Source organism: Lutra lutra, chromosome 1 (genome assembly GCF_902655055.1).
Source record: "Lutra lutra chromosome 1, mLutLut1.2, whole genome shotgun sequence".
NCBI classification, from domain to species: domain Eukaryota; kingdom Metazoa; phylum Chordata; class Mammalia; order Carnivora; family Mustelidae; genus Lutra; species Lutra lutra.
Window position 1 is genome coordinate 128,902,044 of NC_062278.1, and position 12,938 is coordinate 128,914,981.

The 12,938-nt window shown below is 38.7% G+C and overlaps 1 protein-coding gene across 1 annotated transcript in view; it reads right to left on the bottom strand.

The window, feature by feature from the left end:
• The window catches only part of PCCB (propionyl-CoA carboxylase subunit beta), a 108,614-nt gene that overhangs the window by 65,960 nt on the left and 29,716 nt on the right, over positions 1–12,938 (bottom strand). The window lies entirely within an intron of this gene.

Genomic DNA, 12,938 nt, shown 5'->3' on the forward strand with positions numbered 1-12,938 from the left:
TATTAGGTCTGGGTCCACAGTGATTATTTCAGAATAAGATGAAAAAGGAGGCAACAACCACCGCCATTTAATGCATAGCTGAGAGTGGAGGTTTGGTTGCATCTAAATTCAAAAGCAAACTGGAAATTACATTCAACCACTTTTTTTTTTTTTTTAAGGCAGAAACAGGAGCCCAAGATGGTGGAGGAGTGGGAGACCTTAATTTCATCTGGTCCCAGAAATTCAGCTAGATAGCTATCAAATCATTCTGAACATCTGTGAACTCAACCAAAGTTCTAAGAAAAGAATTGCTGCAACTCTACAAATAGGAAAGCAACCACTTTCTGCAAGGTAGGAGGTGTGGAGAAGTGAATCTGAGGCAATATACAGGAAGATAGATGTGAGGGAGAGGGAGGGAACTTCCATCAGTCAGCTCCAGGCAAGTGGTAGAGCAGCAGAGCACAAAATTGGAACTTTTAGAAGTCTGCTCCACTGAGGGACATTGCTCAGACAGCGGGGGGTGAGTAGAACCCCCACTGGGACAGTGTGGTCTCAGATCCTTGGGGTCACAGGAAGACCAGGGGTGCCTGAGTGAGGCAAGCTTCCAGGCACCAGAGTGGGGAAACCAGCTGAAAACAGTGAGCCCAGAAGTGGGCTCTCAGCTTGGGGTTACCATAAACCATGAACCCCAGCACATATGGGTGACTAGTCTCTAAACAGGGGCCCAACCAGCAGCAGAACAGATGACTCCCCCTTCCTCCTCTGGGAGGAGCAGCGTAGGAGCATGCCAAAGGAATCTGCAGGGTTTGGAGACCCAAAGCAGGGTCATGTGCCAGAAATAGAAACAATCAGTCACAGACCAGGTGAGCATGGAGTGTAGCTGGAGACTAGGGAGACAGGAGTGACTGACGGCTTTTCGCTGAGGACTCATTGAGGAGTGGGGACCCGAGCTTTTGGCTCTGGGGCCAGAGACTGGGAAGCCGCCATTTTCATTCTCATCCTCTAAGCTATACAGAAAGGCTTCAGGGAACAAAAGCCACATAAAGCAAATTTAAGAAACAAAACAGTGGATCATAGGGCAAGAGAAGAAAAAATAAAACAAGATGAAACTAGATAGGAAGACAAACAAGAGACTCTTAATCACAGGAAACAAACTGAGGGTTGCTGGAGGCGAGGGTGGTAGGGGGATGGGGTAACTAGGGGATGGATGTTAAGGAGGGCACATGATGTAAGAACACTGGGTGTTATATAAGACTGATGAACCACAGACCTGTACTCTGAAACCAATAAATACATTATATGTTAATTAACTGAATTTAAATTTTTAAAAATATCAAAAAAACACTTTTAAACCACCTTTTTTTTTTTTTTTTTTTAAAGGCAATGAATTGACTTAAGTATTCTGTCACTGCTGGCTAGCAGTTTTCTTAGGTCTAATTCGGGTCACTAATTCAGCTCACCGAATCATGCTGTATCTTGACATGGCAGGGGCCAAGGCAGGTGCCCCAAAATGAGCCACTTTGACATGAAGATTATTTTAAGATAAAAAGCAATCAATATCCAGCAGATTCAGGAAAAGCTCTTTACCTTCCCTACAACTGCCTGAAAAGAATTTAGATAGAGGACCTGCTCCAGAAAGATAGCTATCCCCATGGATAACTACGTGATACCACGAACTAGGTATGGTAGACAGGGAGGAACCTAAAAAGGCCTGTTTGCTCAAAGTCTTCAATGTCCCATTGTTTCTGAGTGGCTCAGCAAACATTTGTTTACCAAACATTTACTCTTTTTCATCTTCCTGCTCCTTTTTCAGGACTACAAATATCCCTCATTCTACCTGACTATTTTTAGAATTTCCATGTCTGTGTAGATTCTCTGGAGGTATTAAATTAAATTTGATTTTCTCCTGCTTTAAAAAAAATTAGCTGCATTTTTATAGAGCAACAACAAACAATATGGAAAGGAAATTACAAAAATAATTTCATTTATAATAGCTTCTAAAAGAATAAAGTACTTAGGAATGACTTAACTAAAGAGGCACAAGATTTGTACACTAAAAATTATAGAACATCACTGAAAGAAATTTAAAAATTCACAAATAAATAGAAAGACATCTCCTATTCATGGGATGAAAGACAATACTGTAAGATGTCAACACTACCAAAAACTATACAGATTCAATGCCATCCCTATCAAAACCACAATGACTTTTTCTTACAGAAAGAGAAAAGCCCATCCTAAAATTGATGAGGAATCTCAGAGTACTCTGTATAACCACAACAATCTTAAAGAACAACAAAGTTGGAGGTGTCACACTTTCTTGACTTCAAAACCTACTACAAAGCTACAGGAATCAAAACAGTGTGGTACTGGCATGAAGGCATATAGAACAGTCAAAAACAGAAAGCCCAGAAATGAGCCTTCATACATATGCTCAAACAGTTTGGCAATGATACCTATATCATCCAGTGGAGAAAGGACAATCTTTTCAATGAATGGTGATGGGAAAATGGCATATTCACATGCAAAAGAATGAAGTTGAACTTTATGTTTTACCATATACAAAAATTAACTAAAAGGTATCAAAGGCCTACAAAGAAGAGCTAAAAGCATAACACTTAGGAAATGGGCAAAGTCTCATGACACTGGATCTGGCAACACTTCTTAGATATAGACAAAAATTCAGGGGCAACATAAGATAATAAACTGGACTTAATCAAAATTACAATCTTGTGCAAAAGACACTACCAACAGAATGAAAAGGCAGCCCACAGAATAGGAGAAAATATTTGCAAATCACATATCTGATAAGTGACTAATATCCAGAATACTTATTTTAACTCCTATAACTTGACAATAAAAAGTAATTCAAAAATTAACAGGGGCCTAAGCAACATTTTTCTAGATATATCTCCTCAGGCAAAAGAAACAAAAGTAAAAATAAACTATCGGGACTACATCAAAACAAAAAAAGATTTTGCACAGCAAAGAAAATGATAAAACAAAAAGTCAACATACTAAATAGGAGAAAATATTTACAAACAATGCATCTGATAAGGGGTTAATATCCAACACCAACAAAACTCAACACCAAAATAATCCCACTGAAAATGGGCAGAAAATATGAACAGATATTTCTCCAAAGAAGACATCCAGATGGCTAACAGACACATGAAAAGATGCTCAACATCACTATTCATCAGGGAAATGCAAATCAAAACCACAATGAAATGTTACCTCATGGGGCACCTGGGTGGCTCAGTGGGTTGAGCCTCTGCCTTCGGCTCAGGTCATGATCCCAGGATCCTGGGATCAAGCCCAGCATCGGGCTCTCTGCTCCGTAGAGAGCCTGCTTCCTCCTCTCTCTCTCTGCCTACCTCTCTGCCTACTTGTGATCTCTGTCAAATAAATAAATAAAATCTTTAAAAAAAAAAAAAAAGGAAAAAAAAGAAATGTTACCTCACACTTGTCAGAATGGCTGAAATCATGGGCTGCGAGGTGGAAAAAAAAAAAAAGAATGGCTGAAATCAAAAATACAAGAAACAGTAAGTGTTGGTAAGAATGTGGGGAAAAAAGGATCCTTCATGTACTGTTGGTGGCAATGCAAACTGGTGCAGCCACTGTGGAAAACAGTGGATGATGTTTCCTAAAAATTTTAAAGAGAAATAATACCTGACCCAGTAATTCCATTCTTAGGTATATACCCCAAAGAACAAAAAGAGATCACCAGAGAAACAGTACAAAAACTTGTACATCAATATTTGTTGCAGTTTATTTGCAATAACCAAAAGCTGGAAACAGCTGGAGTCTCTGGATGGTTCAGTCCACTAAGCATCTGCCTTTGGCTCAGGTCATGATCTCGGGGTCCTGGGATCAGAGTTCCACGTTAGCTCTCCATTAAGTGGGGAGTCTGCTTGTCCCTCTCCCTCACCCCCTCCACCTGTGTGCTCTCTCTTGCTAATAAATAAAATCTTAACAAAGAAAAAAAGGGGGGGGGGGGCACCTGGGTGGCTCAGTGGGTTAAAACCTCTGCCTTTGGTTCAGGTCATGATCCCAGGGTCCTGGAATAGAGCCCCACATCGGGCTTTCTGCTCAGCAGGGAGCCTGCTTCCCTTCCTGTCTCTGCCTGCCTCTCTGCCTACTTGTGATCTCTGTCAAATAAATAAATTTTTTAAAATCTTTAAAGAAAAAAAAAAAAGCAGCGGTGGCTTTAGTGGCTCAGGTGGTTACACATCTACCTTTAGTTCAGGTCTCATGATCTCAGGGTCCTGGGACTGAGTCCCACATTGGGATCTCTGCTCAGCTGGGAGTCTGCTTCTCTTTCTCCCTCTCCCGCTGTGTTCTTTAATAAATGGATAAGATCTTTGGGGAAGAAAAAAAAAAAAGATGGAAACAATTCGTGTTCACTGACACATGAATGGATATTTAAATGTGGCATATACATACAAAGGAATATTAACCAACCTTTAAAAGATGGCAATTCTAACACATGTCACAACATGAACTAACTCTGAAGACATTATGCTAAATGAAATAAGCCAGTCACAAAGGGCAGATACTATAGGATTCCAAAAATTCACAGAGAGAACAGTGTTGGGAGTAGTAGGGAATGGTAAACTAGTGTTTAATAAGTAAAAAGTTTCAGCTGGGATAGATGAAAAATTTCTGGAGATTGTTGGTGGTGCTAGTATCACAAAAATCTGGATATACCTAATGCCATAGAACTGTAACTGAAATTTTCCATTTTTGACTTTTTTGTGTATATTTTACCACAATTTTTTAAAGGACTATATCAGTGTTAAACTTTCTGAATTTATTAACTAGTTGTGAAAGAAAATATCCTAATTCTTAAGAATTATATTCAGAAGCATTAAAGAGTAAAGAAACATGATATATACAACCCACTCATGAATGGTTAATAATTCTGAAAATTTAGTTGCCTGAGTGGCTCAGTTGGTTAAGCATCTGCCTTTGGCTGAGGTCCTGGGATCAAGCCCCACATATGGCTCCCTGCTCAGTGGACAGTCTGCTTCTCCCTCTGCCCCTGCTGTTCCCCCTGACCATGCACTCGCAAATAAAGATAATCTTTAAAAATAAATAAATAAATAATAGAATTCTGAAAACTCGAAATTTCAAAATAAAGACTTTTGAAACACTCTGTTCAAAAGGTAGCATTAAGAGGAGGAAAGCTGCAAATCACAGTGTGGGAGAAGGCAGCTGCAACATATAACTGATAAAGAACTTACATCCAGAATATAAAAAGAACTAAAAATAAGAAAAAACCCACAATTTTTAAAATGGGCAAAACAGATGAACAGGCACACCACAAAAGAAGAAACATATGAAAAGGTGCTAAATCTCATTAGTCATGGAAATGCAATGAAAGATCACACCACATGCAAACTGGCATAATTAAATCATACTAATAAAAGTACTGGCAAGGATGTGAAACAAGTGAAATTCTCACACACTGCAAATAGAAGTGTAAATTGCTGCACCGTCTTTAATGAACAGTTAGGCATTACCCTAAAAAGCTGAAGATATGTACATCCTATGACATAACTATGCTCTTACCCTGAGAACCTGAAACCAGGGTACAGGTTTAAGAATGTTTAGATCACGAAGCACCTAGGTGGCTCAGTGGGTTAAAGCCTCTGCCTTGGGCTCAGGTCATGGTCCTGGGGCCCTGGGCTCATGCCCCGTGTCAGGCTCTCTGCTTGGCGGGGAGCCTGCTTCCCCTCTCTCTCTGCCTGCCTCTCTGCCTGCTTGTGATCTCTCTCTCTCTGTCAAATAGATAAGTGGATAAATAAAATCTTTTTAAAAAATGTTTATATCAGGGGCGCCTGGGTGGCTCAGTGGGTTAAAGCCTCTGCCTTCGGCTCGGGTCATGGTCCCAGGGTCCTGGGATTGAGCCCCACATCGGGCTCTCTGCTTAGCAGGGAGCCTGCTTCCTCCTCTCTCTCTCTGCCTGCCTCTCTGCCTACTTGTGATCTCTGTCTGTAAAATGAATAAATAAAATCTTTAAAGAAAAAAAAATGTTTATATCAGTATCAATGGCAATGGCAAAAATCTTTAAACACAAAAGGTAGTAGAACAGATGACTATGTTAAGATAATTTACTACAGATTAACATGAATGAACTATATTTACAAAGAACATGGATAAATCTTAAAAACAAAGAGTCATAGTCACACACAAAAAAATGAACAAAAGAATGAATATTATATGATTTCATCTTATATTAAAGGTCAAAACAGGCAACAAGCCACAACTTGTAACTATAAAGCAAAGCATATACAGATAATTACCATAAAAGCTGAGATCATAAATAATTCTGGACAGGATGAAAGGAGGCAATAGTGATTAGGAAAGGTAATGGGAGCAGGGTTCCTGAAGGTCATTTCTTGAACTCATATTATTTACATGGATTTGCACTTAATAATTGTCAAACTTACATATTTTACGTACTTCCCTGAGTATGAGACAATTAACAGTGCTTAAAAATTTTTAAATTAAGTGGGAGAGAGGCAAAGACAGAATCAGGGAGAGAAATTAGCATTCTGCAATAATCCAGGTGGGATGCTTGAATTAATATGGTAGCAGTGTAAGTAGTAAGACATACGAAGCAATATAATTTTAGATTACATTCTAAAGTAGAATGAATATGACTTGGAACTGAACTTGGCATGTGACAGAAAAAGAGGAGTTAAAATGGTGCAATGTTTTTTCATCTGAGCCACTGGAAGGCTGGACTTGCCATTTATTAAGATGGGGAAGGCTGCAGGAAAGCAACTTGGAAGAGGCTTGTAAGAGACCAAAATCTATGAAGTTTGAGATACCACTGAAGGCCAAATGGAAACACTGGTAGGTACCCAAATGGGTAATCCTAGAGTTCAGGAGTGTTCCATCCGGAAGACACAGATTTGAGAGCTGTCAGCAAAGAGTTGAATATTTAAAGTCTGGAGATGGGATAAAAATCACCCAGGGAAGGAGAGAAGAGCTAGAAGAAGAAATCCAAGAATCATGGTGCTTCCAAGTTTCAGAGGAAGGAATGATCAGCTAAGTAAAATGCTGAAAGGCCAAGTAAGATGATGACTGAGAAATGTCAACCAGAATTTAGTAATGCTGGAATCTCTGAGGTCTTTGATACAAAAAACTGACATTATGGTTACGCTAAATAGAATAATATCCATTTCGGGACGCCCGGGTGGCTCAGTTGGTTAAGCAGCTGCCTTCGGCTCAGGTCATGATCCCAGCGTCCTGGGATCGAGTCCCACATCAGGCTCCTTGCTCAGCAGGGAGCCTGCTTATCCCTCTGCCTGCCTTGTGCTCACTTTCTCGTTCTCCCTCTCTCTGACAAATAAATAAAATCTTTAAAAAAAAAAAAAAAGAATAATATCCATTTCATCAGAAGCTAAATATTCGAGTATATTCACATCTATTTCGCAATTCTATTCTGTTCTCCTGGTCTATTTATTTATAAATTAATGAACCAGTTTGTTATTTCACTTTATATTTTATCACCTAGCGGAGCATGCCACTCATTACTTCTTTCATGGAATATCTAGTCCTTTAAAAATCAATCTGTAGCATTTTTATTACACTCTCATTAAACACATCAAATATTTAAGATGTAGAATGCTTAAGACCTGACGATTAGTTGTGGAGGACTAAAGAGGGGAGATGGCACTAATATGCAGATACTAAAAGTTCTGCAAGTGCAGAATGGGATTGCTTAGCATACTAACACATAACTAATAAAAAAGGACATAAACACCAAAACCAGTAGCTTTCTCTACACTGAAAAAAAAAAAAAGCCAGCCCATTCACAATAGCATCAAGCATAATAAAATATTCCAAATGAATTTAACAAAGGAGGTGGAAGATCTATACACTGAAAACTCTAAGACTTTGATGAAAGATACTGAAGATGACAAAAATAAATGGAAGAGATCACATGTTCCTGGATAAGAGTATTGTTAAAATGTCCATACTACCCAGAGCTATCTATAGATTCAATGCAATTCCTTTCAAAATTCCAATGACATTTTTGACAGAAATAGAAAAAAACAGTCTAAAATTTATATAGAGGGGCGCCTGGGTGGCTCAGTGGGTTAAGCCTCTGTCTTCAGCTCGGGTCATGATCTCAGGGTCCTGGGATGGAGCCTCACATGGGCTGTCTGCTCATCAGGGAGCCACCCCCCGCCTGCCTCTCTGCCTACTTATGATCTCTGTCAAATAAATAAATAAATAAATTTTTTCTTTTTTAAGTCTTTTAAAAAAATAAAATAAAATAAAATTTGTATAGAACCACAAAAGACCCCAAATAACAAAAACAATTCTGGCAAAGACAATTAAAGTTAGAGGCACCATATTTTTTTATTTCAAACTATTCTACAAAGTTATAGTAATCTTTTAAACAGTATAGTACTGGCATAAAAACATACTTGCAAACCAATAGAACAGAATCAAGAGCCCAGAAGCATACCCTCATATATACTACCAACTAATATTCGACAAGAGAGCCAAGAATATTCAATGAGGAAAAGGTAAGGCTCTTCAATAAATGATTTTGGGGGTGCCTGGCTGGCTCAGTTGGTTAAGCATCTGCCTTAAGCTCAGGTCATGGTCCCAGAGTCCTGGGATCAAGTCCTGCATTGGGATCCCTGCTCAGTGGGTAGTCTGCTTCTCCCTCTACTCCTCCCCTTTGCCTGTGATCTCTCTCTCTCTCGCTTTTAAGCTCTCTCTCTCTCAAATAAATAAAATCTTAAATAAATAAATAAATAAATAAATAAATAATTTTGGGAAAACTGGATCTCTACAGGCAGAAGAATGCAACTACACCCATATATTCAATAAGTCACAAAAATTAACTCAATGGATTAAAGGCTTAAAGACCTGAAACCATAAAAGTCTTGGAAGAAAACATGGCGGAGGAAACCTGGGTGGCTCAGTTGACTAAGCGTCTGCCTTCAGCTCAGGTCATGATCCTGGGGTCCTGGGATCGAGCCCCACATAGGGCTCCCAGTTCAGCAGAAGCCTGCTTCTCTGTCTCCTTCTGCCCCTCCCCTGCTTGTGCAAGCTTCTTTGCTCATTCTCTATCAATCTCAAATAAATAAAATCTTCAAAACCAACTTTTTTTAATTTAAAAAAAGAAAACATAGGGAACAATTTTACGGATACAACACCAAAAGCAGAAGGAACAAAAGCAAAAATTAACAAGCAGGACATCAAACTAAAAAGCTTCTGCACGGCAAAAGAAAAATCAACAAAATATAAAGGCAGCCTACTGAATGAGAGAAAATATTTGCAAATCATATATCTGAAAAGGGATTAATATCAAAAATATTTAAAGAACACCTACAACTCAATAACAACTACAGCAAAAATCCAAAATGGTAATTATGTGAAATGAAAAATGTATTTTTTTTAAAGATTTTATTTATTTATTTGACAGAGATCACAAGCAGGCAGAGAGGCAGGCAGAGAGAGAGAGAGGAGGAAGCAGGCTCCCCGCTGAGCAGGGAGCCCGATGTGGGGCTCAATCCCAGCACCCTGGGAATCATGACCTGAACTGAAGGCAGAGGCTTTAACCCACTGAGCCACCCAGGCACCCCTAAAATGGAAAATGTATTAACAACCTTATTGTGATAAACATTTCACAATATATGTATATATAAGGCTATCACATTGTACACTTTAAACTTACACATGCTATATGACAATTGTACCAATAAAGCTACAAAAAAAATTTTTAATGAACAGAGGACCTCAACAGACATTTTTCCAAGGAAGACACACAAATGGTCAACATCACTAATCATCTGGGAAATGTAAATCAAAACCAAAAGGAGGTGCCACCTCAACCTGTTAGAATGGTGATTATCAAAAAGACAAGAACTAGCTGTTGGCAAGAATGTGGAGGAAAGGGAACCCTTGTGCACCACTGATGGGAATGTAAATTGATACAGCCACTATGGAAAACAGTAGGGAAGTTCCTCAAAAAATTAAAAATAGAATCACCAACAATTCTACTTTTGGATATATACCCAAAGGAAACCATCAACAAAACTAAAAGACAGCCTACTAAATGGGAAAAGATATTTGAAAATGACATATCTGATAAAGGGTTAGTATCTCAAGTATATAAAGAACTGATACAACTCAACATCTCCAAAACAAATAACCCAAACAAAAAAACGGGCATCAGACACAGACAGACATTTCTCCAAAGATGACATCCAGATGGCGGCTAACAGATACATGAAAAGATGCTCAACATCACTCATCTTCAGGGAAATGCACATCAAAACCACAATGAGATATCACCTCACACCTATCAGAATGGCTAAAACCAAAAACCAAAAACACAAGAAACAAGTGTTGATGAGGATGTAGAGAAATAGGAACTCTCGTGCACTGTTGGTAGAAATGCAAACTGGTATAGCCACTGTGGATAACAGTAGGGAGGTTCCTCAAAAATTTTTTTAAAAACTAAACCTATGATCCAGTAATCATACTAGCAAAAAATACAAAAACACTAATTCGAAGGGATACATACACCCCTATGTTTATTGCAACATTATTTACAATAGCCAAATTACAGAAACAACCCACAAATGTTTATGATTGATGAATGGATAAAAAAGATGTGACACACACAACATACACACAGAGGAATATTATTCAGCCACAAAAAAGAATGAAATCTTGCCATTTGCAAAACATGGGTAGAGTTAGCATACAAGGTTAAGTGAAGTAAGTCAGTCAGGGAAAGACAAATACCATATGATTTCACTCATATGTGGAATTTAAGAAACAAAACAAATGAACAAAGGGAAAAAAAGACAAACCAAAAAACAGGCTCTTAACTAAAAGAACAGATGGTCACCAGAGGGGAGGTGGGTGGAGATAGATGAAATAGATGAAGGGGATTAAGAGTGTACTTATCTTGAAGAGCACTGAATAATATATGGAATTGTTGGATCACTATATTTTACCCCTGAAACTAATATAACACTGTATGTTAACTACATTATAATTAAATTTTTTTAAAAAGGAAATGAAATCAAGATCTCAAAGAGATATTTGTACTCCCATGTTCACTGCAGCATTATTTATAATAGCCAAAATATGAAAACAACCTAAATGTCCAACAATGGATGAATGGATAAAGAAAATGTAACACACGGAGGTTATTCAGTCATGACAAAGAAGGAAATCCTATCATTTGCGACGATAGGGACGGACCTTGAGAGCATTTCACTAATGTCTAATTATTAGCCATGTGTAAAGGCATATGCTAAGTGAAATAAAATTAGAAAAAGAATGACAGGTAATGTATGATCTCACTTATGTGTGGAATCAAAAAAGCTGAACTCATAAAAACAGAGTAGAATGGTGGTTACCAGGGGCTGGGGACTGGAGGAAATGGGGAGGTGCTGGTGTAAACTTCCAGGTATAAGATGAATAAGTTCTGAGGATCTCATGTACAGAACAGTGATTCCTACTGTTAATGCTGTATTATATACTTGACAATTGCTAGGAGAGTAGAGCTTAAATGTTCTCACCACAAAAAAGAAATGGTAATCATTTGAGATGTTGAAGGTGCCGGCTATCACTAGGGTTAGCAACGGACACCAAGAAGGCTGGAGAGGTGAGAAGAAATGCCAGGGACAACAGAGTAGAAGCAAAGGGAAACAAATGTTGCTAATACTCAGGAAAACGAGTGTTAAAGATCATTGGCAGTGACACAGAACTCACTGGTGACCTTAAAAGAACCAGTTTTAGTAGAACGAGGGGGCAGAGCCAAATTGGAATGTGTTAAGGAGACAACAGGAAGATAGGAATAGGGCAACAGCCACAGGGAGATGCAGAGTAGGGAAGGGCTTTTGGGTTGTTTTGAAGATAGGAAATACCTAAATAGGGGTCAGTTCTGATGGGAGGACCCAGTACCAAGGGAGAGGCTAAAGATGACAGATGGAACAGAATGGACAGGAGGAGGCTGGCTACTGAAAAGGTGTGAAGAGTTGCAATACATGATATGCACAAATGTAGGAAGGCGGGGAGAGAAGGGGCTTAGCCAAAGGAATTGCACCTCTGTTCCTGGCAGGAAGAAGAGGACTGGGTGAGCTCAGGTAGATACTGATTGTGTAGGCAAGGTAGAGGGAATTCTGCTTTGTTCAGGAAGAGATGTGGTCATCTGAATTTTTAAAATCCATCCCTATTGAACATATATATTGTTTTCAGTCTGTCACTAAGAACAGAGTATCTGGATCAAAGGGTAATCACCTTTCATAATTTCTCAATTCTTACTGCCAAACTACCCTCGAGAAAAGGGTGTTCTGTATTTACATTCCTTCTATTTACAGTTTTCTCCTCATATTGGAGGACTATCTTTACCTCTCCCCCTCAAATCTGTCTTGACATTTATTGCTCGTTATTATTAAATATATTTTATGAGGAAAAGACTAATTTTTTAAAAAGATATCAAGTTAAAGTAAATACCCATGTATAAGTGCAAGTAGGCCTCATTTAAAATTAGGAATCTCATTCTATTAGAATTAGGTTCTAAAGATAAAGCACCTCTCAAAATGAAGTTAGAGTTCAGATTTACCATTACAGATGGTATGTAATGAAATGGCAAACAGCCGAAGAAATAAAGATGGGACATAGGAAACAACTTCACAATAAAGTAGATTACAGAAAAGACTTCCATGAGAAACGTTTTCTTTCTTTTTAAGACAGGGAAAGTAGGGGGAGAAGTAGGTGTCCCTGAGGGACAGGGAGAGAGAGAATCCTCAGCAGGCTCCATGCCCAGCACGGAGTGTAACACAGGACTTGATCCCAAAATCCTGAGATCAAAACCTGAGCTGAAATCAAGAGTCAGGTGCTCAACCAACTGAGCCCCCCAAGCGCTTCCATGAGGAACTTTTTAATAGGATTTAGGAACCAATCAT